Raw genomic sequence first — 10,650 nt, 5'->3', positions numbered from 1 at the left:
TCAGCTCTATCTGCATGCATGTATTCAGGGTGACATGTCTAGAGACCCTTTCCTTTCTATCCCAGAGATTCTCACATCACAGGACAATGACTAATTTCTCTCTGGAGGAGAGGAGGCATAGATCATCAGCAGCCCTCATAAAAATATCTAAGCCTCCTAATTTAAGGGTTCCTCTACTGTGATGCAGATGTACAACATGCACAGGTGACAGTCACTTCCTCTCTTGGGGAGTAGGGGTACAGGAAGGTACTATTTGGGCTGCTGTTTTCAATATAAGTGATGAATTATTTCTCTGATTCAGAGATCTAATAAGATACATACGTATACATGAAACTGAGGCAGGTCACACCTCAGGGACTTTATACCCACTAGCTTCCTTCCTTGTCTAATCACAGGCCTCTTGCCTCAGGTATTTGCACTGGCTGTTCTCTTTCTGAAGCTTTTCTCCCAGATTATTCCACTCTAAAGTGTTAGACATTGTACATTTTAATGTTGTTTACTACTTGTTTCTCCTGAGCAGCATTTAAGCTCTATGAGGGCAGGAATTTTTGTTAACAGCTACGTTCCCAGCACCTATAACTGTCTGACGTCTAGTAGATGTGCAGGTTAATTTATCTCACACTATTTATTCCTAGGCTTCCCAATTTATAGTAAAATATACCTTGCTTCTCATGCGCCTTTAACCTTTCCATACTAGTTCTTTGCTCATGTTAGTCATTGCCTCAGGATGGCACAGCAGCTGTCTTCTTGTTAAGAAGACACAATGTTGTGTCTTCTCTATGGGTCTCTTCCTTTCCTACACATCTTTGCTGGATGTAATGAATTGAATATTGGCCTCCCAAAAGCTATGTCTAAATCCTAACTCTGGGAACATGTGATGATGACCTAATTTGGAAAAATGGTCTTCACTGATGTAATTAACTTAAGTGCCTTGAGAATACCCTGGATTTAAGATGGGCAAAATCCCAATGATTTATTTCCTTGAATGAGAAAGGAGAGGGAAATTTGAGACACAGAGACAGAGAAGGAAAGACCATTGAAGATGGAGGCAGAGGTTGGATTGATGCATCTGTAAGCCAAGGAGTGTCAGAGATTGCCAGCAAACCACCAGAAGCGAGCAGAAAGCCCTGGAACAGGTTATCTCTCATAGTCTCCAGAGGGAACCAACTCTGTTGACACCTCAATTTAAGACCTCTGGACCTAAGAACTGTTGTTTTAAACTATCTCGTTTATAGTCATTTGTTATGGCAGCCACAGGAAATTCATATATTGGGTATGCCCAGAAGGCAAGGCTTGACCACTCTTTACTTGGGCCATTCTCAACAACTTTTGACTTTGTTTCTCTACTATCTGTGGTATTTGTTTTAGATTGTGAAGTCTGTGAAAGAAAACTAGGCCCTGTCTGTGGCTAGGTTTGTTATTTTTAATCCCAGGGGAACGGAACTGTTTTCACACAGTGATGAAAAGCTCTGTTTCAGTTTTTTAATTCTTAATTCAGTGCTCTTTTCACCTACCCCCATGCATATATATCTCATTATCTTCAGAGACAAAACATGGTATTAAAAGATACTGCCAGAAGACAAGAGCTATGTGTCCAAAGGTATTCATTAAAAAAAAAAAAAAAAATGGAAACAATCAACTCTTGAAAATAAAAACTCTATGTAACATGGAAAATGCTTTTGATATAATATTGAATTACATAAGCCAAATGCAAACTATCTGCATGCAAATAGTGTCATGCAAATGGCCTCTTCCTGGAAGGGACTATGGAAAAATGAAAACAGTGTCGAGTAAGAGAGGGAAAACGCAGGAGACTCTTCTAAAGAACATTAAATCAAACAAATCAGCATGGAGAGCTGGAGAGGGGTGGAAGTAGAGGTGCACAAGTCCTCAGTGTGGAGGCGCTTGCTGTATGTTGTCTGATGTGCTGGTTTGTGCCAATGCTGTGAAGGACCTCCCTCCACACAGCCGCGGTTCCCAGCATCAGTCACTGCTGCACAGCGTCATACTTGTCATGGTTATCGAGGTTTTTATTCTATTTTTCTTCATATTTTTCTCTGAATTGACACATGTTATGGCTTTCCTTTTTATTTAATCAAAGACTGGTGGATAAACAAGTACAGAACAATTACTTCAGATCATTTTTCATATTGTATACACACAGATGGATGAATGTAATCTGAAAGGAACTGGTAGTTAGCAATGTAATACACACAACTTTTCCTTCCCTTGGTCAAAAAAATTTAAAAATACACGAACTTAGAATCTCATCAGCACATACTTGCCTGTGACAAATGAGTTGACTTTAGATGTAATCAATCATTCTTTTGACTTGGTTGCAATATTTTGCTAGTTATAGTTTCTTAGTGCATATTAAAATTATTACAACTGTTAAAATAAAAAAAAACAACTTATCATTAGAGTCCCTATAATCAAATTGTCGCTCCCAGGAGCACAATATACCATAGGCCAGGAAACACAAGAGACTAGAGGAACTGTGTTTTTGTTTGAAACATTTGTTATGTTTAATAAACTAAGTCTAGACAAGACTCCAGTCAGCAGAGTACTTTGGGACACAGCCTCTTTTGGATTTGTCTCTGAGGTTCATGCTAGCCAGAAACCCAGGCTAGTAAGCATTATTCACAAAGGTGAAAGGGATTGTTTCTTTCCTTAAAAAGTATCTTAACCCAAACCAAGTCATAGGTAAGATTAATATTCTTAGTAGTCAACATCCTGGATCAAAACACTAGTCCTGGGAGAACTCTTGGAAGTAAAAAGCATAGATGCTGGGTGACAATTACAACATCCAGATTTGCTTGTGTTTATTCCAGCCTCCAAAGCATATCTGTTTTATACCTGAGAAAAATTAAGAAGTAATTACTACTAAAGTGGGAATAGTTGTCACTGTATTACCTTTCTACATTATCTGGTTCCACTGTTTTCCTCTAGAAAGTTGGTGGACATAGGAAAAGCTGGAAACATAGTCTAAAGCACACGATTAGATGGTTCTGCTTTAATCAAATGTTATTCGTTAAATTTTACTTATTACCCCCCTTTTTTTGCATTAAAACACTATTTCATTGCCAACTTTTTTTCCAGCGATATTAAAAATATGATGAAGAGGAGGCTGATTTGTAGGAGCAATGAACACAAGCTCATAACTTTCTGTTCACAACAGTTGCTGCAGCTGGTTCCATGACAAAATGGAGGGTATCTATGGGGATCACACAATGGGCACCTCATACACTGGTTTGACTGCGCAAAGCAGGCAAGGCTCTATCTTATCGTTACTGAGTTACATGGAGGTGGATTTTCTCCCATCTCCTTTTGTGCCTGGTTAATGCTGAAAAAACTTCACTACCAGAAACTACTTGTGTTGAGCTTGGGACAATATCTTCATATCTATTCTCATTTTCCATCTTCAAGGTTGAGTATCCAGTGTGGCATTCCTCAAATTCACATGAGGGCAAAGAGTCTGGATTCTCATTCCTGCTCCCTTGACCAGTTGGGCTGCCCAGGGAGCAAGTTTGCTAGCTACCACCATGCTCCTCTTCAATCCTGGATCCATCAGCAGTGGGTCACAGTGCCTAAGTATTTTGTCTTCCAACTGAGAGCAACATAGCTAGGAAAGGGAGGCATGCAGTGGAAATATAGCAGGTAGACTGCCATGTTGATTCAAGGAGGACGCCCAGGCTTTCCTGTGTGTGCTACTAATGATCCACACCAGTCTCCACCTGTATTCTGCATTTCTTTCTCCCTAATTGTGTTTTACAGGAAAAGGAGCACGTGACCATGGTAAAGAAAATGGTACCTGGTAAAACTATAAAAATACTTTAAAACATACACACACAGTGTTCCTAGTGCAATGAAATCTCCCAAAGAAGTATGAGATTCCAGACCCACGCCCTGTCTCTAGCAAGCACTATTACACGTTTTTCTTCCCTCCTTCCAGAAATATTCCAAGTAGTGTCAACAAAAGGTAACTACCACCAATGTAATGCCAACAGGAATCTCCAGTCTGGGGTGCTATAAAAAGAGAGACTTTATTCAGGTGAACATTTTGCAAAATGGGGAAATGCAGCCTCCAGTGGAAACTGAAAGTGCATTCCCCTGAGACAAAGGGAGGCCCACTTTTATAGTAAAAGTACCCACTCTTGTCTTTGATTGGTTCATTTTTATCCAAATGAGGAATCCACAGTTTGATTGGTCCAAATAGCACTGTACTGATTGGTAGAAATCACATACTTATTGGTTGTTATGGAGCCACTCTGGATGGTAAACATGCAAATAAGGATCTAGCTGCATGGCTCTGATTGAATGGGGCAATCTCAACCAATCGGTTGTAATACAATTCCAGGAACTACTTTATAAGGTTCAGCTCAACCTGCGAGAACTCAGCTCAGGAGGCTTGGCAGCCCCATCTGAGGCTTTTCCCTGAAATGCAAAGTGTGTGAGAGGCCTCTGTAAACAAAGGCTGCTAGACTCTGTTGAAAACTCTGGGCCCAGTTTACTGTAAGGAGTCATTTTTGATATATTCCTTCTCAGGGTCAATAGTGTGTGTGTGTGTGTGTGTGTGTGTGTGTGTGAGAGAGAGAGAGAGAGAGAGAGAGAGAGAGAGAGAGATTTAAACAATTGGAGCATACTATGCTCATTGCCGTCTGGTGCACCTCCAGGATGTTGTGTGTTCGTTGTATGCCTGAGGGATTTGCGTGGCAGAATTCCAGAGGTGGGTTATGAATTGTGGCTTCTAAGCGCTCAGAAGGGCAGTTCTCTATTCAGGAGCAGACAGTCCTGGTGTCTTTCTTTTTTTTTTTTTTTTGATTGGGATATTAGGGCTGTAGACCAGTGTTTCATGTAGGATGTTGCGTTAATTTCTTGTTGCTGCTGTAACAAATTAAACTTAGTAACTAAAAACTACACAAATTATTTTATAGCCCTGTAGGTGCAAAATTGGACATTGATCTCACTGGGCTAAATCAAGGTGTTAATAGGACTATATTCTGGAGGCTCTAGAAGAGAATCTATTTCATTGCCTTTTCTAGCTTCTAGAGGCTGCCCAAATACCATGCTCATGGCCCTGTCCTCCCTTTTCAAAGTCATCAGCATTGCATCTTCAAATCTCTTCTGACCTCAGAAGGTCAGATCTCGTTCTGACCTTCTGATCCCACTTCCATTTTTGAGGACCCTTGTGATTCCATTGAACCCACCTGGGTAATCCAGGATAATTTCCCCCTTTGCTATAAACCCCAGCATATTCACAAGTTCCAGGGATTTGGATGGGGACATTTTAGGAGGGCCATTAATTTGCCTACTTCAGATGTCAATTGATATTACATAAAAAAATGAATGAGGTTTTCTGTTAAACAGTTTGATTTTCGAGTAAACATAGAGCCTTGATATGCTAAGATATACTGTATCTTTCCAAAAGAGGGATATAGTATTCAGAGTTCTCCAATGTGATGTGACCATATAACTTCTTCCCAAAGATTTGCTCTCAGGACTAACTGTTGAAATATACTTTGCATGCTCTGAGTTTTCATTAAGGAATTTAAAAAGGCCCTTCATGACAGCTTTGTGTGTGGGACAAATGTGGTGGATGATCTTTCAATTAAATGGATTTCAAACTATTTGAGAGCCAGTTAGAGGAACTATGTCAACCTGGGAGTGCGGTCTGTAGTGGGGTGCTACGGGTCTCTTTTCTTGTCCAATAGTTGAATGAGGATATCCTCAGTCACTTAAATATTTTCAGTGAGTACAAAGCCAAGCATGGTGAATTGGTTGTGAATGCTCTGGATGACCTGGATCTTGACAAGCTTACAAGATGCCAGGGATTGCTCTAGGACAGAAGCTTCACTGAAAATGGTGCAACTCATATACCCCCAAACCATTTCTCCCTAGATGGTGTCTCGGCAAACAGTACTTCAAGAATGTTTAACCTGAGCTTGGCTCTGTATAAGTGGGTTGATTCCACCTCTGAGGGCTCAAGCACTGCTGAAGATCCTAAATCTTTGATGTATTTAAAGCTTTACTATTTAGGGGATGAATGCCAGAAGTTGAGTCAAGGTCATCTTTAGAATCCCCACTTACAGCTAGGATTTTTCTCCAAGCCCCAAATTAAAGTGATCCTCATTTTCTAACTCCAGTAGTAAACTACATAGTTTCAGACCAAGTGACACGTTTCTACAGACTAAGATAGTCTTTCCTCAGGGTTCACGACCGCGGCCCTGCCCCTCAGGCCCTGGAGTGGGAACGCGCATTGCAGCAGCCTCCAATGTTGACCTGCAGCTTATCACGCTTTGCCAACGCCCTGTTAGAAACTCTCCGTATCCCCATTTTCCAGTGCCCGCCGCATCCCCTCATGCTGATAGACTGACTTCATGTGCATCCCCAGAACTGCTCTGCGAAGCCCGCTGCCGTGGAGGCGCCCATACTTTCTGAACAGCGGCTATTGATCCACTAAATACACAAGCATTGCCCTATTGCCATACTTATACCCTGAAAGCCATTTCAGGTAATGGGAGAGTGGATATAAGGGCAGCGGAGACAGCAATGCTGGTACCTGGAGGCCAGGGAGGGCGGCGGGGGTGGGGTCTGCGGAGGCACAGAGCCAAGGGAGGGCGGAGCCCGGGCGGGCCTGCATGAGTACTGTGCGGGCGGTGGCTGGGGCGGGGTCAGCTGGGGTATTGAGCTCCAGGAACCCGTTCCGGTAGGGCCAGGGCGGCGGGAAGCGGGTATGTGTGGGGTGGGGCAGGGCTGGCTGGCTGGCTGGAGGCCTGAGGTGGGAAGTGGGGGGTCTGGAGCAGGGCCGGCAGGCCGGGCTGAGCTTGTCATCCGCGTTCCCTTTGGGGCAGTCGTGCAACTTTGTAGATTAGCCTTGTTTCTACCTCCCTGCCCGCGACCGTCCCTGTACCTTGCTACCTTAGGGTACACGGTCCAGACCTGCCTGTAGCCCTCCCTGCGGCCCTGTCCTTCTACATCCACAGGAACCCTTCTCCAGCTTCTGTGCCCACTTTCCTGGGAGACTTCATCAGTCTCCCCTCGATATTGCTCCTCTGTCAGCCCCTGAAAGTTTATTTAATATCCACTCCAGGGGTTTCCAAATGTCTTCTATTCTCCACACTAAAAAGTTTTTGGATCCCCGCTCATTACATGCTCACGCACACACACAGAAACACAAAGTAATTAAAAAGTCCCTCAGAACAATTCTTCCTCTTAACTGGCGAAGTGGTTTAATATTTTCTACTATTTTTGTTTGTTTTTCTTTTTTTTTTTTTTACACTGGTCACATCCCAGTAACTTGATGAGACTGTTCACTGACATGTTACCAGCAGTCTGGAAAGCACATAAGCCCTAGGCTGCTCCAGTCGGCCAGCAGCTGTGAGCTGTCTGCACCAACCAATGTTCAGAATAGAAAACCCGTCCTGCATTTCGAGAGCAGCCAGCCTTCTGTCAGTGCCGAGTGTGTCGCAGCCTCTTGCTCTTGGAACCCTCCAAGTGTATGTCAGTTATCATTCTGGGTTCTAGTAGCTTCTCTGTGGTGTGGAGATTTCCTCGCCCATTTTTCAGATTAGGAAATTGAGTTTCAGGCATAAAAGTGCCTTACCCATGATCTGCACTTACTTAGCAGTGAGTGAAGCCGGCCCATGGCACAGGAATCCTCTACTCCAAACACCATATTGGGAGGGAGGGGGACAGGTAAGAGGGTAGGCTCCAAGGTAGCATTGCCCACTAGAAATAGAATTCGACTGGTATTTTTAGATTTTCTAGTACCTACATTAAAAAAGCAAAAAGACCTGAGATAGCTATTAATAATATATTTTATGTTATCCAATGTGTGAAAAATATCGTTTAAACATGTAACCAATGTAAACAATTAGTACTTTATTTTTTGTACTAAGTCTTTAAAATCAGGTGAGAATTTTACACTTACAGAACATTTTAATGCCCCAGGTGGTTGCCACCCTGGACACTGTGCACTCTTTCTGGGGTGGCTCCTGACTGGGTGTTGTTGGGCACATTATTAACATCTCAATGTCTCCGTTTTTCTCATATAGAAAACAAATAAAAATACCAATTTCATAAGGTTGCAGTGAAGATAAAATGTGAGAACCCATGCAAGGAAGTAAGGCCTGTTAAGGGTGGAAATTTTTCAAATGGCCAACTTCTGCTTCTATAATCTGCTTGCTTGTTTAATGTTTAACCAGGGTGTAGGTCTAGGAGATGTCCTGTGCAAAGAAATGCTAATGGCCAGCCTCTGCTTCTGTAAACCTGCTTGCTTGTTTGATGTTGTTAAGGGTGGAAAATTTTCAAATGGCCAACTTCTGCTTTCATTGTTTAATGTCAAACAGGGTGTAGTTCTAGGAGATATTCTGTGCAAAGATATGCTAACGTTAAAGGTATAGTTATCCTGGGTAAAGATGTGTTAATGGCCAGCCTCTGCTTCTGTAAACTGCTTGCTTGCTAGAGGGGATTTGGGGGCTTTTTAAGCTATTCCTTCTAGAGGCTCAGGGCTGATTCTCTAGTGGGGGGAGTCAGTCGCTGGCCTGCTAATAAAGGCTCACAATTCATCTCAGTTGGCTTTGTGGGTCTTAGATTAGATTGCACCACAACAGGCCCACACGTGGCCCATAACAGCCTCACGATTTTTAAGACTGTTTGCTTGATTGTTAGATTCAGAAAGATTTGAGCCAGAGTGGTTCATCTTCCATTCAGCTGCACACCAGTCACCTGTCCTTAGGCTGGTCACTTTCTCAAGCCTGATCCCCTTCCACAAGCTTGATCCCCTTCCCCGCCCATTTACACAGCCTCTGACCTATGGGATGTGAGCTGCTAGGCTCCTTCCCTCTCCTTCCTCTCCCAGTCTCCTCCCTGACCCAGGTGCACCCTCCTTGACCGCCAAAGTCAAACTGGTCTTGTACAATGTTCTGATTTATCAGGTTTGAAATGATATTTGGTCTGCACTACCTCACAAGAGTGCCTTCTGCTTGAAGAGCCCTACCAGACCAGAAGGGCAAACATTGCTTAGCAATAGGGTGTCAGCCCTGGCTGTGCATTAGAATGATCTAGAGAGGTTTTAAAAATACCCGTGGGGGAAGGCACCTCATACCAATTACTAAGGATTTCTGGAGGTGGGGCCAGTACCATACAGGTGATGCTAATGTGATCCATGCTTGAGAAGCATAGCTTGGTGGCCAGGCTCAGAAAGGCATGCAATATAGTTTTACTTACAAATTGCTTGATGATGAAGAGAAAACATTTTTAAATCAGATATAAATCCTCTCCAAATAGACATATTTAGTGGCTTTTCAAAATAAGGTCAGTGGCCTAAAATAAGCTTTAAAACCAGAGAATGGTTTTTGGTGTTTCCTTGGTTTCCCCCCTTCATCTTATTTATAACTGATCATGGGATTATCTTCCCATCCAGGGCCCTTGCAGGCTTCCCACAGCAGTGGAATTCTACTTTCATTTTACAGGACAGTCAGGATCCTGTGTCCTCAGCCATCTGAGGAGGACTACAGGGGCATCCAGAGAAAGAGCTCTGCATTCAGCACAGCTTTCATTCTTCAGATCTTAAACAAATAGTCTGAGGTGACACATTTTATCGTTATTTCTTATCTCAAATCTTTGAGTCTTCTCCGGTGAGAAACTGTCCAGGAAATGCCCATTTATATCCTACTTTCCATCCATAAAATGTATATTTGATTCCATTTGTCACAGTCTGCAGAAAAATCAAGGCCTTAATTCTGCCCATTTGCATCTGGTCACTGGAAGAATCACAAAAGGATCTTTACATGGTATTAATGACACAAGCTTGACTAATACACTTTTAAAAAATGTAGTCCTTTTAAATTAAAAAAAAAAATTCAAGGAGCTACACTTAAGACCCCCCCCCCCCCAAAAAAAAAAGAAAAAATGAAGTGAGAAGAAAAGACCATTTTAAATACAGAGGGATCCTGTTTATTTTTTAGGAAATCTTTCCTTCTGATTGAAATCACAAAGCAATGTGTGAATACTGACCCCATCTGGCTCTGTTTAGCTTAGAAAAATAGGAAGGTAGCAAATGTCAGACTGCCTTTCGGAACCTAGAGAAGTTTAGATCTAGAAGTGAATTTAAAATCAAATGAGGCCTATGGCCATGCCATCCTAAACACACCCATCTCGGAAGCTAACCAGGGTCGGGCCTGGTTAGTACTTGGATGGGAGACCACCTAGGAATACCAAGTGCCGTAGGCTTAAAAAACAAAACAAAACCCAAATGAAAAGCGATGTGCCTCTTAGAATTCAACTATCTCAGGGGTGCCCATGAGAGATTTTGTCTCTCCATCTGTTTACTTCTACCTTCCAAAAGTCTGATAGAGGTCTGACAATGTGGCCTCCCTTGAGAACACCAGGTGAGGACTGAGAGGCCTGAAATCTCTATGACAGTGCTGGTAAATTATGTTAGAATTTGGTCATTTTTAAAGATTGAAAAAGCGAAGTCCAGCTAAATTTAGTAGTTTACCTAAAAGAAGACTAATTTTACATTAGTTTGATTTTATTACAAATCATTAAATGACATATATCCCAAAATTATAAAGCATGAAATAAAATCTTTACATTGATTGTATTCATAGTACCCAAGCTAGGCTCTCCACTCTCCTGGAAGCATTC

The 10,650-nt window shown here is 42.3% G+C and overlaps 1 pseudogene; it reads left to right on the top strand.

Annotated features, from left to right (window-relative positions):
• Window positions 1–10,125: 10,125 nt before the first annotated feature.
• On the top strand, window positions 10,126–10,233 carry LOC118614295 (annotated as a pseudogene).
• The last annotated feature ends 417 nt before the right edge of the window (window positions 10,234–10,650 follow it).

This window comes from Rousettus aegyptiacus, unplaced genomic scaffold (genome assembly GCF_014176215.1).
Source record: "Rousettus aegyptiacus isolate mRouAeg1 unplaced genomic scaffold, mRouAeg1.p scaffold_m13_p_2, whole genome shotgun sequence".
Taxonomy (NCBI): domain Eukaryota; kingdom Metazoa; phylum Chordata; class Mammalia; order Chiroptera; family Pteropodidae; genus Rousettus; species Rousettus aegyptiacus.
The sequence above is the reverse complement of the archived record's forward strand: the minus strand, read 5'-3'. Positions and strand labels throughout refer to the sequence as shown.